At 40.1% G+C, this 22,059-nt stretch overlaps 1 protein-coding gene across 3 annotated transcripts in view; it reads right to left on the bottom strand.

Annotated features, from left to right (window-relative positions):
• Positions 1-17,711, bottom strand: part of COL14A1 (collagen type XIV alpha 1 chain) — a 251,199-nt gene extending 233,488 nt beyond the window's left edge. For all 3 annotated transcript variants that reach the window (XM_033202599.1, XM_033202600.1, XM_033202601.1), the window contains exon 1: positions 17,483-17,711. The gene's annotated coding sequence lies outside the window, so the exon portion shown is untranslated. The remainder of the gene's footprint in view (positions 1-17,482) is intronic.
• Between the last annotated feature and the right edge of the window lie 4,348 nt (positions 17,712-22,059).

The following is a 22,059-nucleotide window of genomic DNA, read 5'->3' as shown; positions in this document are numbered from 1 at the left end:
GGGTTTTATTTCAAAATAATATGGTATATCTAAAGGAATAAATTAACTATATTTCCTTCAAGCAACAATTCATTAAAAAATGTTGACAACTAAGCTTTTTTTAAATATCCAATCACAGTCTAGTATACAACTCTTTCATGTTGCCACTAAAAGAGAGGCCCATATACTTTGATCATTATACAAATATTCAAGTTAAGGTCCTGCAATAAAAATTAAAGAATGTACTAATTTGTGCTTAGGGTCCAGAATATATCTTCCCCTACCAGCCTACGACCAAAATGCTAATTAGTAAAGAATATTTTCTTAGATTAACACATTCACATACTGGAAATTCCTTAAAATTCCTAATGGAAGAGGCAATACATTCAGTGTATATACTAAAAGAATAGTCAACATATTAAGTGACTACCATCTACATAGCATTATAGCCTGGATTAATGTGTCAGGACACAGAAGACATTAGGAAAATGGTTAGTAAATGCTGATGAAATATAGGAGGAAAAGCCCCAGGGTATACATAAAACCCTAACCCTACAAAGTCAAGTAAAACAAGATTAGTGGATTATCCAAACGAGTATAAGCAGCTCTTCTGTAGACAGAAGGCATGAGTGCAGGGGAATTTGAAAAGATATGGCAGCAGGCTTCAGCCTTATCAAATCAAAACATTCAGTAAATCTGCCAGTCACACAGATAGCTGTCCACCACACCCAAAGAAACAGATTGCAGCAGAATCCCTCTCTCAACTCCAATAAAATATTCTAAGATTTCTTCTCCAAACATTATAACCAGAGGTTTCAATCAGAACAAAGCAAAGAAAAGAAAGGCAAAAAAAAAAAAAAAAAAAAAAAAAAAAAACAGGCCACATTCGTCTTTTTGGAGAAAAAAAAAATTTCCTTTTCCGTTCAGGAGACTTACATTAGATATCCCTGGCCAGAACTCTGGGAGGCCGAGGCAGGAAGATGGCTTGAGCCCAGGAGTTTGAGACCAGCCTGAGCAACTCAGTGAGACTCTGGCTCTACAAAAAAATTAAAAATTAAATTTAAAAATGTTAAAAGATATCGCATAATGCTATTTTAATGTAGGAGAAAAAGGTCCTCTTTAACATAGGAGAGAAGAACCTTTTTCTCCTATCGTGAAAGGCCACAATCAAATAGCCTTTCTCTTTTCTCATCAAAGCAGTTCCTGCATCCAAGTGTTCTGAAGCAATACTTAACATGTAATATTGGAGGTTACTCTGCATCTCATGTACTTTTTAACTAACTAAATAAATGCTATGCTAGTCTTGGCAACTTTTTTTGGAAATTGGGCATTGTTTATATGGAAAAAAGCATTGTAACCATAGTTTATCTTCAAAATTCTTTTTTTCTTTTTCTTTTTTTTTTTTTTTTTTTGAGACAGGGTCTGCTTCTGTCACCCAAGCTGGGCTGCAGTGGTGAGATCATGGCTCACAACAACCTCAATCTGCTGGACTCAAGTGATTCTCCCTCCTCAGCCTTCCAAGTAGCTGGGCTATAGGCATGTGCCACCATATCTTGCTAATTTTTAAAATTTTTTTTGTAGAAATGTGGTCTCCCCATCTTGTGCGGGCTAGTCTCGAACTCCTGGGCTGAAGCAACTCCCCCGTCTCGGACTCCCAAAATGCTGGGATTATAGGCATAAGCCACTGTGCCCAGCATAAATTCTTCTTTAGTTATTGTTTATTTTAAGTTAGGATGAGCAATACCACATTGGGAGAAGTGAAATTTCAGTTTTCCCAAGCTTTTCTGCCAAGTCCCCAAACGTTTGGACACTAAAGTAAGGGCAAGAAAAATCCCAATCCTATTAAAATGCCATGAGATATTTTAACATTTACCAAAATGTCAAAGCCTAATTTGTTAAAACTTTGCCCAAAAGCCTGCACAAAACAAATAACTCTGCCTTGAGTTTTTGCTGTTGTTTAAAAACATCATGTTAGAAATGGCTACTTAGTTCTCTCTTCAGAAGGTATAAGCCAAATTTACGGAAAGTTGATAATGTTTAATGCAAACGCTCTTAAAACACTGTCATAATTTTACAATCAGTAACATAAAACTAGGTCCATTAGTGCTAATTTGCCCTTCCACTCATATGTTTGTTTTATTTAATCTCATTTGTCCAGATAAGTTTGATAACGAGCAAAGGCCCTAAGCGTAAGCATTAAGCAGTGCTTACAGGCACCCACAAAATTCCCAGACTAACATACAGCCAATTTTATTAAAATTCCTTAAATATTTATCCTAACGTTTTTGTAAACCACACACACTCAATCTCTCTCTCGCCAAGATTTATACACATATATACACACAAACCTTGGATAATATTGTATTCAATTGTTGCTGACTTACAAAAAATAAACCACAAACTTAAACGAAATTCTTGTTAGTTATTTGATATACCATATATCCAGCAACTCCATGCCCTGAGAGAGATTGTTATTTACAGTATTAAATGTTCATTTCAACAATCATTTATTAAGAGTCCTACTATATAACCAAAGCACTGTACTTGGTAATAAGAAAGATACAAAACTTCATACCACATCTTCCCCTTGGTAGCTCACTTATAGTTAATTGAAAAAAAGAGATTAATTGAAAAGCGAACCTTAGGTGAGCTCACTTACAATTTACTTGAAAAGCAAGATTGTCAGCAATCATATTGCAAAATCGAATGAAATAAGTATGAAACAGAACAGAAAGGTAGCACAGGTGGTGGTATGAATAGAAAACTGGGAGTGAGGAAGCCACTTGTGATAATTTGCTATAGGTCCTTGGCTAGCTGGTTTAACCACTCTCTGCTCTTTATCAATGAAATGTGTGAGATAATATCTATCTTTTTTTAAAAATTCATTAATTTATTGTTGTTGTTATTTTGATTTGGGTTTTTTTTAGGATCTCTCTCTGTCACCCAGGCTGGAGTGCAGTGGCATGAACATGGCCCACCGCATTTCCAAACTTCTAGACTCAAGAGTAGCTTGAGTCTTTTGCCTCAGCCTCCTGAGTAGCTGGGACTACAGTCACATGCCATCTCACTTGGCTAAGTTTTTTTTATTTTTTTTTATACAGACAGGATTTCACTTTGGTGCCTAGGCTGGTCTTGAACTCCTGGGCTCCAGCAATCCTCCCACCTCCGCCTCCCAATGCCAAGATCATAGGCACGAGCCACCACACTTGGCCATGTCTACCTTTTAAGATGATTGTGATATTTTAGTTAATTTACTTAGAACATAGATAACTCTCAAAAATTTCTAATTAGTAGCATGTTCACAACATGTTGAAAGAACAAAAAAGGAAAGGGGAATCATAATAAATGAATTTGCTACTTGAGCAGATGCTAAAAAAGGAAGGAGAAACAAGAAGCCTTTATCTCTTCTATCACATTAAGGTTGTGGGACTAACTTGGTAAAAAAGTTTAGGCAAAACTGAATATCCAGATAATGACAGAGGCAACAGTTATTTGCAAGAGTGAACCAGTTTAGACTTTTCAAAATAAATTTCTAGCCATTTTTATCATTCTCCAGATGATAGCGCTATACAGATTTGAAACGATCAATCATATGAAGACACGGACGACTTGACTTGAGTAATTCATAGGCTTAGAAAAAGACTCAGCAGTTACCGTTGACAAGTTTATGCAAAGAAGACTTGAAAGAAATGGTGATATTTAAGCATATTTTATACCAAAGAAAAATAAGAATCAGAGACACATAACAGAGGTTTTCATATATTAGAAGAGCTTTTATGTAGAAGAGAAAACCGTAGTATTTTGTGTAGCTTCTGAAAACAGAACTCTAATCAGTTGCGATGCCCCCAACTCACAGGAGTTCTGGAACAGCTCTAACAATTAGAAGCATTACTTCTCTGTCACTAGAAATTCTGGAGCAGAAACTAGCTAAGTTTTACCCATAAGAGATGTTATCAGAGGGATTCCTGAATTTGGGGCAAGGGAACTGGATAAAATGATCTCTAGGATGCCTTCCTCCACTCCACATTTTATATATATGTTAATATCTACTTTATAGAAAGAGAATTTTAGTCAATTGATAATCTAGGTCACACATTTTTGTAGATTAAAAAATAAACCAAAAAAAAACAACAAAAGAAATAGGCTTAATGTATCATCCAGTGTGTTGGCTTTGAGGGTATTCCTCCTTACTTCTTCTCACTATTGAAATACTACTCTCCTCACATCCAGAATCATAAAAAAATGATTTTCAGGATTAGATAATGAGATCTACTTAAAAAGTACTGGAGGAAGTGAGCAATTATTACACTTATCTGTTAGCATCATGACATAGGAGGAAAAAACTCTAAATTAGGAATAAAGAAGACCTAGTTTTGTTACTATTAGTTTGGTGGTTAGCTTTTTTGTCTCTGAGGGAACTCCCCACTATGCATGGCATGGTGATCAGAAATCAGGGGGAAAGCTGCTGTCTTACTGGCATAAAGCATCAGGCAGCAGAATTCAGGAATACTAGAGAAACTAGATATTGAAAAGGGAAATGTCAGAATGGAATGAGACACAAAGTCGGGGCAGGGGGAGCAAAATCTGCATAAAACTGCCCTCAAATCCTGGACATTTCAGAATGATAAAGATCACTTAATTAGGAAAAATTAATCATCCATGTGTATAAATTTAATAATGGAGTTTCAAAATACATAAAGTAAAAACTAATAAGACTAAAGAAATAAGCAATAGCCGGGCGCGGTGGCTCAAGCCTGTAATCCCAGCACTTTGGGAGGCCGAGACGGGCGGATCACGAGGTCAGGAGATCAAGACCATCCTGGCTAACACAGTGAAACCCCGTCTCTACTAAAAATACGAAAAACTAGCCGGGCGAGGTGGTGGGCGCTTGTAGTCCCAGCGACTCGGGAGGCTGAGGCAGGAGAATGGCATAAACCTGGGAGGGGGAGCTTGCAGTGAGCTGAGATCCGGCCACTGCACTCCAGCCTGGGCGACAGAGCAAGACTCCATCTCAAAAAAAAAAAAAAAAAGAAAGAAGCAATAAGCAAAGTTGAAGATTGCAGCACTCCTCAAGAACTGGTTGAACAATTAGACAATATATCAGTATATAGATGTGAACAACTCTTATCAGGCAGTTGATATTTATTGAGCATTACATCCAACAACTGCAAAAATGTACATTTTTTAAGTGTACCAGTAAAATTTAACAAAATAGGCCATACTCTGGGCCATAAAATAAAACTCAATAAATTTCAAAAGATTGAAAACATACAGAGTATATTTTCTGACAACAGATTTAAATTAGAAATGAATAATAGCCTGGGTGTGGTGGCTCACACCCATAATCCCAGCATTTTGGGAGGTTAAGGTGTGAAGATGGCTTGAGCCCAGGAGTTTGAGACCAGACTGAGCAACACAGAAAGACCCCATCTAATTTTTTAAAAAATAAATAATAAAACATCTTTATAAATTCAAAATATTTGAAAATTAAACAATATGCTTCTAAATAATCAACGGGTCAAAGGTGAAATCACAATGGAAATTTTTAAATGTTTGAAAGGGAATGAAAATAAAGGTACAATTTGTGAAAATTTGTGGAATGCAGCTAAAGAATTAGAGATAAACTTATAGGTTTAAATGCTTACATAAAAAAGAAGAAAGATTTAAAATCAATGATCTAACTTTTTACCTAAAGAAGCTAGAAAAAGAAGAGCAAACAGAATCCAAATTAAGTTGAAGGAAATGATTAATAAAGATAAAAGCAAATACTAAAGAAATGGGAAACATTAGTAGAAATTAACAAAACCAATATTTGCTTCTTTGAAACTATTAATAAACTTTTAAAACCTTTAGGAAGTGTGGTCAAGGAACAAAGATTGAAATACAATTAACAATACCAGGAATAACAGAAGATATAACTGCCTACTTCACATACTAAAAACAATTAAAAAGGAAAAATACAAATAACTTTTTGCCAATAATCCCAACAATTTAGCTTACTTGGAAATAAACTATTCAAATACTCAACTTGTTAAAACAGACACATGAAGAAATAGAAAACCCAAATAGCCCTGTATCTATTAGAGAGATTAAATTTATTATTAAAAAATATTTCCACAAGGAAAATTACAGTCCCAGATGGCTTCACTAGTGAATTCTATGAAATATTTAAGGAAAATATAATACCAATTCTACACAAACTCTTTCTGAAAGCACAGGTGAAGGCTAGCAAAACCTTTTTTTTTTTTGAGACAGACTCTCACTGTCACACAGGCTGGAGTGCAGTGGCACAATCTTGGCTCACTGCAACCTCCACCTCCTGGGTTCAAGCAATTCTCCTGTTTCAGCCTCCCAAAGGGCTGGGACTATAGGCGCATGCCACCACACATGGTTAATTTTTGCATTTTTGGTAGAGATGGAGTTTCACCATGTTGCCCAGGCTGGTCTCGAACTCCTGACCTCAAGTGATCTGCCCACCTCAGCTTCTCAAAGTGCTGGGATTACAGGCATGAACCACTACACCCAGCACTAACATAACCTTTTTATCACAACTAGACAGCATCACAAAAAATAAAAATCACAGAATAACCCTCATGAACATAGATACAAAAATCTTTCACAAAATAGTATCAAATAGCATTTAACAATGTATAAAAATAATAATAATAATGACCAAGTAGAGTTTACTACAAGAATGTAATATTGGTTTAATATTTTTAAATCATTTAGCATGTTTAGTATGTTTCTTCCCTCAGGGAGAAAAAGGCTAACCATCAAGATAATATCCACTAATCATTTAGCATGAGATTTTATACATATATATGTATTGTGTGTGTGTTGGTGTGGGTGTGTGTGTGTGTGTAATCTAAATAGAAGGACAAAAAGTATTTCAGAAAATTCAATACACATTCAGAATTTTAAAGAAACTCAGCAAACTAAAAATAGAAAGGAACTTCTTCAATCTAATAAAGGGCATCAGTGAAAACCCCATAGCTAATATCACACTGAATGGTAAAATATTGAATGCTTTTCCCCTAAGATCAAGAATAAAATAGGGATGTTAACTATTACTAGTTCCACTCAACATTGTACTAGAGGTCCTAGTCAGTGCAATCACACAAGAAAAAGAAATAAAAGGCAGAAAGAATGGGAAGGAAGAAGTAAACTGACTGTATTCACAATCAACATGATTGTTTCCAGTAAATGCTAAGGAATCTACCAAAAACAAAACCCTACTTCAACTAATAATTTACAAAGACTGACAGACAAGATCAGTAGGCAAAAATCAATTGTATTCTTATATAATAGCAGAAAATAAATAAAAAGAAAAAATTTTTAAATTTATCTACAGTGACATCAAAAACATAAAATAGTTAGAAATTAATATGACATGCAAGGACTCTATACTCTTCAGAATACAAAAATACAAAAGTATATTACTGACAGAAATGAAAGAAAGCCTAAATAGAGCAGTGCACCATGTTCATGGATTAAAAACAATATTCTCTTAGAATGTTCTTAAGATAATCTATAGATACAAAGCAATTTTAATAAAAATCTCAAAAAAGTCACAGATAAATATTCTCTAAGACAGTTTGCTAAAAGTGAAATTGCTGGTCATAAGGTATGTTTATTCCTTTTAAAAAGTATTAACGGGTTGGGCACGGTGGCTCACACCTGTAATCCCAGCACTTTGGGAGGCCAAGGCAGGCAGATCATCTGAGGTTGGCAGTTCGAGACCAGCCTGACCAACATGGTGAAACCCCATCTCTACTAAAAATAGAAAAATTAGACAGGCTGTGGTGGTGCACTTCTGTAATCCCAGCTATTTGGGAAGCTGAGGTGGGAGAATCAGTTGAACCTGGGAGGTGGAGGTTGCAGTGAGCCAAGATTGTGCCACTGCACTCCAACCTGGACAACAGAGTGAGACCTTGTCTCAAAAAGAAAACAAGTATTAATGGATACTGCCAAATTGATCTCCAAAGAGATTATGCCAGTTTATATACCACCAAAAGTGTATGTGTCTATTTTTCCATAAACTCATTGGCTCTGATAGTTGCATATTCTTTCATGTATAAAAAAATTGTAGTTCAACATACAACATCTCCGTGCACATCTTTCATTTACTTAAGACGTCTTTTGTTTGGTGAACTCTCTGGCATATCCTTGGTCATTTTTCTATAGGATTGTTCTTTTTTTTTTTTTTTTGACAGAGTCTCACTTACTCTGTCACCCAGGCTGGAGTGCAGTGGTACAGTCTTGGCTTACTGCAATTTCCACCTCCCAGGTTCAAGCGATTCTCATGCCTCAGCCTTCCAAATAGCTGGGATTACAGGCACCACCACACCCAGTTGTTTTTTGTATTTTTAGTAGAGACAGGGTTTCACCATGTTGGACAGGTTGGTCTCGAACTCCTTCCCTCAAGTGATCTGACTTCCTCGGTCTCTGAAAGTGCTGGGATTACAAGCATGAGCCACCACACCCAGCTAGGAGCATCCATCTTTTTATAAGAAATTTTTGCATTTAATATGTGGCTCCTTTTCCATCATATATAATAAAATATGTTGCCCAATATTTATTTTTTTGTTTTTTATCTCCTATGGTTTATGACATGCATATAAACCTTTGCATTTCTCCTTTGGAATTATAGCATTTTCCTATATTTTCTTTTAGTATTATAACATTTTCAATTTTTAAATTGAAATCCTTGATCATCTAAAACTTATTGTGATGTACATGGAAAAGTTTTAACTTTTATTCTCCATGTCCATCCAATTAGTCCCATACCACTTATAGAATAATTTACCTTTTGTTCACAGGTCAGTAATGCTATATTTTATTTTCAAATCTATCGATTTTCTATTTATGTGTGACTATTAAGTAATTGTAAGTATCAAAACTTTACAATATGTTTTAATATTTTCTTTTAAGTTTTCTTTCTGATTATTTTTGACTAGGTACCAAAACTACTCAAATTGGGATGTTAAATTAGTAGACTGATTTAGGTAGATTGACCTTTTTTATATAATAGTCCATCTTTATATCAAAAAATAATATATTCTTTGTTTATTCAAGTCAGTCATCTTCATTTCTTCATGAGCACTTTAAAGAGTCATATAAATTTGACATTTTGAGTTTATTTCTACATATTATATACATATATGTTTTATTTCCTGTGTTAATGGATTTTTCTTAATCACTTTTAAACAAGTTGTGTCTTAATTATAGTAAAGCAATTTTATTTTTATATTAATTTTGTAACCTACCTTGAATAGTTTAACATTTTTTCAGACTCTTAAAGTTTGTAATAATTGATTTCCTTAATTTTTTCTGTAGATGATATATTTCTTCTTACCTTCCAAATTTTATGTTTTTCATTTCTTTCCCTTTTCTTATTGCTTTGGTTACTATCTCCAGAATATTTATCCTGGAAATTTTGTCTTGTTCTTATTTTTAATAGGAATGCTTCTTTGGCATGACTTTGGTTTTGAAGACACATGGCTAGACAGACTGTTAGAGAAGACAAACACATATATACTGACATAAATGTATCGTGTTTAGTAAATTTCTATCTGTGTAAACTTTACTGAGCTATTAATCTGAAATAAAATGTTAAGTTATTGTAGTAGCTATGAAGAAGATCACCTAACTTTTTATCTTTTAACTTTTTAATATGACAATTATATTAATCTATTTTCTAATACTAAACTTACCTGTAAAATTTGAGCCATACTTGATCATTGTGAATTATTGTTTTGGGTTCTATTTACCAATATGCTATTCATATCAATAAGTACATCAATATTAGTGAAATTAGTCTGTAGCTTTTCTTTTTTATTATGCTGTGTCAAGGTTTGATATCAGTATTATTTTTTCTGGTTTTATAAAAAATAACTTTGAATTTTTTCTTCTTTCTCTATACTGTACTTTGGAACAGTTATAATAGCACAGTATTCTTGATTTTTTACATTTTCATTGGCATTCAATTGCAAAACCATGGGGAGAGTTCGGTACTCTTGGAGAGGTTACTTTTTAACAATTTTTTCAACATGTTTGTGCCTAATGTTTTATTCATAATTCCTGTATAATAAAAAATCAGCTTCAGTAATCTGTACTTTGTTTAGAAATAACTAATTACAGATCATTAAAATAAGAATACTGCCCAAAACACAGCCTGGGCGACAGAACAAGACTCTGTTTCAAAGAGAAAACAAAGAATACTACCTAAAACAATATCCAGGTTCAATGTTATTCCTATCAAACTACCAACATCATTTTTCACAGAAATAGAAAAAAAAATTCTAAACAAAACCGAAAAAGAGACTCAATAGCCAAAGCAATTCTAAGCAAAAAGAACAAAACTGGAGGCATCAAATTATCCAACTTCAAACTATACTACAAGGCTACAGTAACCAAAAAAGCATGGTACTGGTACAAAAACAAACACACAGACAACTGAACAAGTTAGAAAACACAGAAATAAAGTCATACACCTACAACCACCTGATCTTCAATAATGTCAACAAAAACAAGCAATGGGGAAAGGACTCCCTTTTCAATAAATGGTGTTGGACTAGCTGGCTAGCTGTATGCAGAAGAATGAAATGGGACCCCTACCTTTCACCATATATGAAAATTAACTCAAGATAGGTTAAAGACTTAAATGTAAGACCTAACATTATAAAAAATCCTAGAAGAAAACCTAGCAAATACCCGCCGGGCATGGTGGCTCACGCCTGTAATCCCAGCACTTTGGGAGGCCAAGGCAGTTGGATCATGAGGTCAGGAGATCGAGACCATCCTGGCTAACACAGTGAAACCTCGTCTCTACTAAAAATACAAAAAATTAGCCGGGCTTGGTGGCATGTGCCTGTAATCCTAGCTACTAGGGAGGCTGGGGCAGGAAAATTGCCTGAACCCAGGAGGTAGAGCTTGCAGTGAGCCGAGATTGTGCCACTGCACTCCAGCCTGGGCGACAGAGCGAGACTCCATCTCAAAAAAAAAGAAAAACAAAAAGAAAAAAAAGGAAGAAAACCTAGCAAATACCATTCCAGACATGGGCTTTGGCAGTGAATTTATGACTAAGTCCTCAAAAGCAACTGCAACAGAAACAAAAACTGACAAGTGAAATCTAATTAAACTAAAGAGCTTCTGCACAGCAAAAGAAACTATCAAGAGAGTAAACAGACAATCTACAGAATGGGAGAAAGTGTTTGCAAAGTATGGATCCAACAAAAGTCTAATATCCAGAATCTATAATGAACTTAAATTATTCAATGAGCAAAAAACAAATAACCCCATTAAAAAAGTAGGCAAAGGGCATGAGCAGATATTTCTCAAAAGAAGATACACAAGCAGCCAACAAACATGGAAAAATGCTCCACATTGCTAATCATCAGAAAGATGCAAATCAAAACCACAATGAGATACCATCTCACACCAATCAGAATGCCTATCATTAAAAAGACAAAAAAAAAAAAAAAAAAAAAAAACAGATTTGCAGAGAAAAGGGAATGCTTATACACTGTTGGTAGGAATGTAAATTAGTTCAGCCACTGTGGAAAGCAGTTTGGAGATTTCACAAAGAACTGAAAAATCTACCGTTCAACTCAGTAATTCCACTAACGGATATATACCCGAGGGAATATAAATAATTCTACCAAAAAGACACATGCACTTGTATGTTCATCACAGCACTATACACAATAACAAAGACATGAAATCAGCCTAGATGCCCATCAACGGTGGATTGGATAAAGAAAATGTGGTACATATACACCATGGAATACTACACAGCGATAACAAAGAACAAAATCATGTCCTTTGCAGCAACATGGATGCAGGTGGAGGCCATTATCCTAAGTGAATTAACAGAGGAACATAAAACCAAGTACCACATATTCTAACTTATAAGTAGGAGCTAAACGCTACACATGGACATAAAGAGGAGAAAACAGACAGTGGGGACTAATTGTGAGGGAAAGAAAAAAAAGAGGTGAGGGTTGAAGAACTACCTTTCGGGTACTATGCTCACTACCTGGGTGATGGGATCATTCATACCCTAAACTCCAGCATTACACATATACCTGTGTCACAAACCTGTTCTTGTATTCCCAAACTAAAATAAAAGTTGAAAAAAAAAATCCATTTCATCCAGGCTTTCTAATTTATTGGCATATATTTATTTTAATTACCATTCAATTATTTTAATTTTCTCCAAGTTAGTGATTGTTTCCATTTTTATTTCTTACCTTGTACACTTTAGGCTTTTTTTATTTTGCTTTTTAAAAGACAAAAAGCTGAATAAAATTCACAGTGATTTTTGTTTAAGAGAGAAATAACAAATGGAAGGGGAAAGCAACAGTAAAGTAGGAATAAGGGAAGGAAGAAGAAAAGGAAATTGGTGAAGAGGAAGAAGATGAGGAGGCAGAGGAAAAAAAGAAAAACTAAGGCAAAAAGAGAGAAAAGAAAATAGTATAAAGGCAGAAAGGATCCAAGATGACCTCTCTGGCCATATGTGGGTCAATGTTGCCTAGACTGGTGCTACGCAAAGTAGCTCGTCTATGAACTGTTACTGGTCCTCAATGAGATAAGGAGCTTATGCCAACATGCAAGTCTATGTATTGCTTTGCTTCCTTCATCAGAAAAGCCTTGCTATGAAAAAATAATAATAATCTCAGTTGAACTAACAGTGTGCTTAGTGAACAGTGTGCTTATTGACATATTTGATTTACATTATCGTGTAGTTTTTGTCTTATCAGAGGCAGGTAACAGTTTGTGGATGGGCACGAACCAGCAGTAGCACCAAACTTGATCCTTCACCAACCAGGCCTCCAATGAACTGCATCTGTCCCTCATCTTATTGAGATTCTCCAGCTAGTTTCACGGCCTCACTCACTGTTTTAAACTTCTAGATCTTCGGTACTACCAGACATCTAGATGGGTAGTTTAACCTATATTCAAAAAAGTTCAACACACATAGGCAATCGGTAAATATTGATTGACTTAATAGTTGATGACTGAATGATCAAGGCTGATGTGTGTACAGCTTGCAGTTAATGAACTAAACAATTTACACTTGGCATAGGGTCAATGACACTTGAAATTGGCAGACACTCTGCTTCCAAGTTATGTGCCCCAGTGCAAAGCTGTGTTACCCAGAGAAAACAGAACTGTTTTCTTCTCCCAATGGCATAGGTTTGCAGAGAGGGGCTACCTTTTTCTAATTTACAGAAAAACTCTATTAGGTTAGCAGCACCCCTGTGAATCACTCAAATGCAAGGAATTTGACTGAAAATTAGCCTCAGTTATACAGCTGCTCAAACAATATTAAACTGATGCTGTATGTTCTAAATGATAGAAGGTAGAGCCATTCCAAAAATATGGCAAATTGGAATGACAGCTCCTTGACACAGGAATGTTCTTCACCTGGCTTTTTTTCTCTCTTCATTTTTTTCAAACACTGATATAGTTCATCTGTCAAAGAAATGGGAGATTGTTTTTAACTACAATGTACATCTGTAATCAGTATAAAGGGTAGCTTTACATCTCCATTTAGACATCCTTTCCTTCAGGAAGTTTTCCTTGATCTTCCAAGTCTGGGGTCAGATGCTCTTCCTGTTTCCTGTGGTAGTAATCTTTATTTTCCATTCTGTAGCACTGAACACGACCCTGTAGTTAGCTACCGGCATTTCCATTTGCCAAAGCATATTATTCCCTACTGTATTTTGAATGCTTAGCACAGTGCCAGCACATGGCAGGAGGCAGGGCCGGGAAGTGAAGGAAGAACAGAAGCGAACAACCCGCAGCAAAGTATCACTTTTAGACATCAATTAAATGTGCTCCTCTTTGCAAAAGCCAGAGACAAAAGACCACCTAGGAATAGATCTTTATCCAATAAAGGGCCTTCTGACCGCTCCTAGATAAAGACACACCCTAAGACATTGCAATGGACTTAGCAAAGTGCAACCTACCTCTGGACCAATTTTTGTAAGCAACTCAGATAATTTCTAGGAGAAATGAGGGAAAACATTGCTCCCTAAAATTCCCAGGGACACCTTTCAGGGTAGCTCTGACAAAGGCCCATAGAGAGAAAAGTGCAACAAGACCGCTAACAAAAAAATCACCTGGAGGAAATGGGGAGTCTAGGCTCTAAACTTTGACTTAAAGAATGCTCAGAACTTCTCATAGACGCTCTTTTATTTCTCAATGCCCGCCTCAGCCTGCCAAGTAGCTGGGATTACAGGTGCCCATGACCACGCCCAGCTAATCTTTATATTTTTAGTAGAAATGGGGTTTCGCCATGTTGGCCACGCTGGTCTTGAACTCCTGACCTCAGGTGATGCACCCACCTTGGTCTCCCAAAATGCTGGGATTACAGGCATGAGCCACACTGCACCTGGCCCCATATAAACTTTTCTTAATCATATTTCTGTCACTTGCTGGCTTTGTGAGCCTATACAAGGTACTTTTTATACTTGAAGCTCAGTGATCGCTAAAGGAGGAATATTATTTGCTTCCCCAAGTAATTGGGAGACTTAAGTGTGTTTCTAAAAGAGAAAAAGGCAGATACCCAGTAAGTACTTAAAAAATACGCCAACATTTCCAACACACACACAGACACACACACACACGTCACAGGAACAGGATGCAGTTTGGTCTACAACAAAAGTTTGCTGTATACAGAAAAGTAACTGGATCCCCGCCATTTTTTATTTACTCACAGAAGGAGTCAAGAAGAATGATTATTTTCCTAACAGCCAGCACTATCTAGGGGCAAATCTGCCAAGAAGAAAGTTTATTTTTATCACTTTCCTTTAAACTTTCTCCCTCCACTCCACTGTCAGTTCCCTGGGGGAATCAACTAGTGCCTCGTTTACCAACAACTTTGTTCTCAATGGACTATCATAATCCCAGATAATTTGTTAGCTCAGTGGTGCTCAAACAGCACCAGTCCATCATGCAGCAATTCAGGAAGGCTCTTGTCCTTTAAAGGGATCTTAGGTTACACTAGACAGGCCAGGAAAACAGCAGTCATTTGGCTGGGTTTAGATAAAAGTGACTGCAAATGTGGCTTTACAGTCATATCACTGCAAAGGCTGTCAACTGAAAATGGGCAAAAGACATTTGTGTTTTACTGTGCAACACTAGGAAATATTTAAGATTGAAACGACGACTCCCCAAGAGGTCTTCTTAATGAGCTAGGGGCTTTCCCTAGAGCCCCTCAAATCGGATCGATTTGTTCAGCCCATTTTTAAGACCAGCCCTGGCTGATTCTGAAAAATCAAGACATGCATGGAGGGCCCCAAGAGTTCTCTGAAATCCTCAGCTGGACGGTTCACAGCAGGATAAGTGCCAAGAGGCTCCTCCCATCAATCTTGAAGGCTGGGATCCATCCAAAACTGCTCCAGGAATCCTGATGGGTTCCAAGGAATACTTCCCAGGGAATTACTAAGAGGCCTTACCAGTGGGGCGCCTGTCCTTTCAAAGGGACCCACAGGAGGTCAGGGCTGCAGTGGAGGTTCAGGTCTATCCTGGCTCAGGGTTCCCCAGGGAGAAGGAGAGGATGGATACCCAGTATTTACTGAGAGAGTAAGAAAGATAGCCTGTACATCATGGATGAACCTTGAAAATATTTTGCTAGGTAAAAGAAGCAGTCACAAAGGACCACATATTGTATACTTCCATTTATATGAAATGTCCAAAATAGGCAAATCCATACAGACAGGGCAGCAGGTTAGGGAGAAATGGGGAGTTACTGCTAATAGGTACAAGATTTCTTTTGGGGGTGCTAAAATATTATAAAATTGTGGATTTACTCTACTCTGTGAAAACACTAAAAATCGTTGAACTGTACACTTTAAATGGGTTGAGAGGTATATGAATTATATCTCAATAAAGCTGTTTAAAAAACAAGTAAACAAAACTATCCTGAAGTTTACCTTATAATAGTGAAGCACTTGAGTTCAGAGGAATCCAAGTTACTCTTCTGAAAAACCAAATATCCACATGCTGCTCATTCATTCATTTATTCCTTCACTCATTCTAAATTTACCAGTGAGTTCTCTACATGCAGACTGGACCACGCTGTCAGAAACAGAACACCAGGTCTTCATTGCATCCAGCTTAAAGCCTGTTTGCTGGATTTCAATAGAGCCCATCACCTACTGCAAGTATTATAAAAACTACCCTCCCTGTCCCTCAGTAGAGGAAGGGCCCCAAGGCCTTTAACAGGGGAGTTTCAGGAAAATCCATTTTCATTTCTGCTCTCCTCTCCACAGCCACCAAAGACTTACTCCCATCTTTCTCTTGTTCCTGCCCCCACTCCCACCCCCTTCAGTTGCTGTCAACAGAGAACTCTCCAGAACTTGCAGAAGTAATGCGGCTCTCAGCAGCAGCTCCAGAAGCAATGCTTGGGGGAAAATCCTGGCCCGTGTGAGAGCTGCATACAAGCTTCATTTGGACACTTTCCGTAAGGGCAGGTCCAAAACCCTCCTGGTCCTTAGCAGAGCAACCCTGAGCCACAGAGGACGCAGGAACCCAGCACCAAGATCTGAGCGCCTGTGGTCCTGGATCTGCCGGCGGCTTCCAGGCTCTGCCCTGAGACTGAGGCCACTGTAAAGGCTCCGTGTGCCAAAGCCCAGCTGCCCCGGATGCCTATCTGCCCAGGCGCTATGTAAAAGGAGGCTTGAGGGGACACGGGGTGCGGGGGGTGTCAGAGAGATAAAAGGGGGCAAGTGAGAGGTCGGCAAGCTAAAGCGGAGAGGATTCTCCAACATTACAACCTGGCGGTGCCTCTCTCAAAACTGCAACCTCCTGGCTTCTGGCACCAAAGCAAAACGCACGAAGTATCCCAGCTTCCCGGCGCAGAGAGGTGGAGGAGCGCCTACCGTCGCCATCCTCCATCATCGCGCTCTGCCTAGCTGTTTCCCTTCGCGTCCAGCGCCTGGTCCTCAGCTACCCAAATCTGTAGAAGTGCCAACAGGTGACTGGGTGAGTTTCATCGCCTGTGATCTCCATCAGCAGCTCTCCCAAGTTAGCACAAACACAAGCTAAATAAAAACTGCGTGTTCTTTATGGACACACAGCCCTTCAAGACGGATCCCACCCAAATTACCGCCTTTGTTAAGCCCCTTCTTATATGGAAATGCTGGAGCCGCCACTGTCCCGCAGCCAAACGCAGCTTCTTCCCGCCACATGCTCACGTCACCCAAACACTAGGAAAAGCTTCCCGGAGCAGCACATGATATTTCCAATACTTCTGCGCTCTTACCACCCAATGCCTCTAATCTCCCTGCACCGTGAGCCCCGCGAAAAGGCATCCAGGTGCACCCGTCCCATCCCATCCCATGCCAAAGGTCCCCAGGCCATCCTGGGCGCGCGCGTGAAAAGAAAGTCCATGGAACTGCATTGCATCTGCAGGTGGCTCGCTGTCTCCCCTTTTCCTTGTTCATGAATGGACTTCGAAGCCGAGCCGAAAAAGAGCAGAGAAAGACGAACTGACCTGTGCTGGGCAAGGTTCCAGCCCAGGTTGGGAGCTCTCCGCGGCTACGGAAGATCGAAGCTCCGCCGCGAGTTGGTCCTTGGCGGCGCACCGCCCTTGCTGTCTTCCCTCAGAGTACCCTTTTTTAATTAGCCTCTCTCTCTCTCTCCCTCTCCTTCTCCCGCTGCGCTTCCACTCCCAGCCTCCTGGAGCTGCCTCCGCCTCTGCAGCTGGGCGCCCAGGATCAGATAAGAAGAAAGGAAGTGCCGCCGGCAGCCAATTATAGAGCGGAGGGTGGCCGCGGGGGCGGGAGGTGGGGAGGTGGGAGGCAGGCCTAAACCCATAACGCCCCCCACGTTCTCTCCTCCTCCTCTCCCCCATCCCCGCCCTACCAGAGATGTGGAGAAGCCAGCCCGTGCCGCCCGCGCGCTCGCCTACCCTGAACCTGGCGGTACCCCCAGGTGCGCGCCGCAGCCGGCTGTGGTGCGCCGACAGCGAACCGGGCTTTTTCCGTTCCACTGGGGCAGAAGCTAGTGCAAGCTCCCAAACCAGGCCCCTTGCTCGCTTTGGGAGGTCTCGAGTCCTCCTATTTTCAGGTGCTGTGTGCCCACTTCCCATTTCCAAAAGACAGACCTTGCCTTCCCGCGTCAAAGACCCTGCACTCCGAGTGAAAGAGGTATCCACTATGAAGGCCGCCTTCGAGCCTCTTCTTCTCCCTCTTCCTCTTGTGAACAAGTCCAAGCGCTCTAAAACGCCAAAGCAGCGATGCTCAGACTTTAAGGTGCAGGGGAATCAGCTGGCGGTATCAAAATGGACATTTTTGTAGGTTACAAAAGGACGAATGTAGGCAATTTCGTGTGGTTGTACCTCATAACTTGCCGTTTCCCCACCCGCAGAGATTCTGGTTCAAGGAGCCTGAGGTGAGACCAGGGACTCTGCAATTTTCACACCCGCTGGTGGTTCAGATCTTTGCAGGCCACTCTTTGAGAGGCTCTACCCTGAGATGTGAAGAACAGAAGGCCACCAGGGCCCCGCGCTGGCTCTCCGGAGACTCGGTCCCTCGAGCTCACCTGCTGCGTGGGGCCTCTAGAAAAGTCAACACCTTTACTTATTTTTGACCCATAGTCCCCACCATCCATGCCCGATTCTTTACAGATGTTAGTGGGCAGGTGGGTGGAAACTGAAAATTCAGCAGAACCCTATTTTGTGAGAAAATACTTTCTTGCCTTGGAAAACTGAAAAGAATATTTCACCACCACCAAAGGCTGGTGATGGAGCAAAGAGAGAGGAAAGCAAATAGTACTCTTGGGTTTCCAAATTTGCCTCCATCATGCCCAGCTGAGAATCCCTATAGAAGGACTGTTATTTGCAAGGTGGTCCCTGCGACATTCCAACTGTCCAAGCTGCTGCTAGCCACCTCCTCTGCTCTCCTCGAATGTGTTATTTGCATCGCTGCGCGTGCTCCGAGCTGCAGCAGGGGTCCTGCGGCTGGGGTGAGTGGAAGGCCCCTTCCAGCCCCCACTGCCGCCCCGCGTCCTTCGGTGTCGCTAGGAATTGGCCTCAGTTCAGCCACAGGGTGCGGCCCGAGCAAGGCGCCATTCGGCTTCCGCGCTTCACTGAATGCAATTCTCTCCGGCCAGGAAGCCGGCGCGGCTTTTTAGGAGACCCGCTCCGACTCCAAGGACTGCAAAGGGAGAGCGCCACCTCGTGTCTGTGCGGGGCTTGGGAGAGGCGGTATCTGAAAAGGCACCCATTCAGCCTAGATCCACACATAGGGACTAGAATTCCTGAAATGCAGTATTTATTCCTGAAGACAACCACCACTTTAGTTAGGTCTGTTTCCCTCTGCCCCTATACAAGTGTCTACCATCCTCATATTCTGATTCCCCTTCTCACTAATAAAAGTTTACTCTTGTGTTCATTTTTAACAACATGAAGATGACTAGCATAAGTTTTTCTCATAATTCCCTTTGGGGAGGTAGTTGCAATGTTAGCACAAAGTTTAGGTAAAAGATAGGGGGTAGTTCCAATCATTTAATTACAGAAAATTGGCCGGGCGCCGTGGCTCACGCCTGTAATCCTAGCATTTTGAGAGGCTGAGGCAGGTGGATCACCTGAGGTCAGGAGTTCAAGACCACCCCGGCCAACATGGTGAAACCCCATCTCTACTAAAAATATAAAAACTAGCCAGGCGTGGTGGCAGGCGCCTGTATAATCCCAGTTACTCGGAGGGCTGAGGCAGGAGAATCACTTGAACCCAGGAGGCGAAGGTTGCAGTGAGCCGAGATCGCACAATCACACTCCAGCCTGGGGTACAAGAGCGAGACTTCATCTCAAAAAAAAAAAAAAAACCCAGATAATTGGGAATGGGAGGTTGCCTGATGATTTTAAAATGTGAAATATGTGTGCAAAACCCCACAGATAAGCATAATATTTGCTTGATAAAAATCTTATGTGATGATTTGTATTGATTTAGTAATCATAAAATGGGTTCCTTTTCAAGAATTCTAACTCATCCTTCCTTCTTCTCCTTAACTTTTGACTTCTTGCATTTCACTTTAAATGTAGATAAGCCTCAGTTAATGTTGAATCAGAATGGCTGGTTTCAGTTTTCCATTTAGTTGCAGTTGTGTGTGAAGTGTCAGCTTCCAGAGAGGTTATTCAACGCTGATCTTAAGGCCAGTCCTCAGAGTCTGGTGGAGTACTGAGAACTGAATCACAGAAACAAGACCAGAAGACCCCACTGAAGTTTCCCTCCTTCGATCTAGAAAAAAAAAAAAAAAAAAAAAAAACTGCATATGAATATCTGGGGCCTTTTCAAAGATAACCAAAAATTCCAGCTTCTAACAGTAATTGATTTCAGGACACAACAACTCTTCCCCAGAGTTTCATTCCAAGTCTGTGACCTGACTGTGATCCTATTTCTCTCTAAGGACTGCACGCACACCTCTGCCCCTTTCTTGTCTCACATTGGTGAGGTTATTTTGCCTCCCTGAGCCTAACTCCTCATGTGTAAAAAGAGGGGATGGCCAGTGCAGTGGCCGACGTCTGTAATTCTAACATTCTGGGAGGCCGAGGTAGGTAGATCACTTGAGCTCAGGAGTTCAAGACGAGCCTGGGCAACATGGTGAAGCCCTGTCTCTACAAAAAAAAAAAAAAAACACCCAGGTGTAATGGCATATACCTATAGTCCCAGCTACTTGAAGGGGTGAGGCAGGAGGATCACTTGAGACCAGGAGTTCCAGGCTGCAGTGAGCTGAGATGGGGCCACTGCACTACAGCCTGAGTCGCAAAGTGATACCTTGTCTCAAAAAAAAAAAAAAAAAAAAGGAGGGTAATTAATTATATCTTAAGGGATTGTCATGTGGATTAAATAATAGATGTGTTTATGGACCTAATGCATAACCAACGATTAATAAATGGTAGCTATGTTACCCAAACTGGTACTATCCCCCCTCTTCTGCCCATTGCACAGGACTGTACTCTCTTAGCTGCCCCTTCTGGAAGATTCTCCTTTCCATGTTTCTCAACAGAGGTACTACTGACATTCTGGGTGGGACAGCATGACTACCTCATTCCTGGCCCCATCAATCAAATTCCAATAGCACCCAACCATCTCCTGGGCATTGTGATAACCAAAAAATACCACCACACAAGCTGTAGCAAACCCCAGTTTCAGCTGAACAAATATTTGCAGTTCTACTCCAACCTCGCTGTAACACCCAGCTGTGATTCTTTTCCCCCAGTCTGGTGTCCATTCTACATTCATACTCAGCCAGTAAGCAGGCACCAGCTGATAATAATATGCCATACTTACAAGCAATAACCATGGCGCAAGTCCTGGACCTCCTTTCTCATGATCCCCTATCCATGCTGACTACCCCATTCCTGCTTCTGGGACACCCGTATTTGCCCTGATCTTACAATAGCACAGCTGGTAACAGAGGGTTGATGGCCAGCACAGCAAAGTGTCTTCCAGACCGTGCCTCATAGTCAAGGGCCCATGTCCCATCTAACTGATGTCTTTGATGTACCAGCTGTTAAGTACTTCGTACCTCACCCTTGGTAGCAGAAGTCTGAATTCCTTTAGGAAATTACCTCCAATCCATTGTATGCAGCTGCAGGGGGGTTGTCATTCAGCTTGCCGGTTTTTTTTTACCTATTCCCCTAGTTAGTGGGCATAGACTCTAAACTAAGCCAAAGAGATACTCTGTCCCTCAAATCCGAGTATTAAGTGGTGGGACACAAGGGCAGAAAAAAACGTTTCCTGAATTTTTATCTCGGTTTATCCTAACAATGATGTCTGAAGGAACACTGTCTCCTAATACCCAGATAGCACTCTCACCTCCAGCAGGGGCATACCATTGCAGTTATACCAGTTGTTAAAATATTGAAATGTGGCCAGGCATGGTGGCTCACACCTGTAATCCCAGCACTTTGGGAGGCTGAGGTGGGCGGATCATTTAAGGTCAGGAGTTCAAGACCAGCCTGGCCAATATGGTAAAACCCCATCTCTACTAAAAATATTTTTTTACAAAATTAGCCAGATGTGGTGGTGCACACCTGTAATCCCCGCTACTAGGGAGGTTCAGGCAGGA

This window comes from Trachypithecus francoisi, unplaced genomic scaffold (genome assembly GCF_009764315.1).
Source record: "Trachypithecus francoisi isolate TF-2019V2 unplaced genomic scaffold, Tfra_2.0 Lachesis_group7, whole genome shotgun sequence".
Taxonomy (NCBI): Eukaryota; Metazoa; Chordata; class Mammalia; order Primates; family Cercopithecidae; genus Trachypithecus; species Trachypithecus francoisi.
The sequence above is the reverse complement of the archived record's forward strand: the minus strand, read 5'-3'. Positions and strand labels throughout refer to the sequence as shown.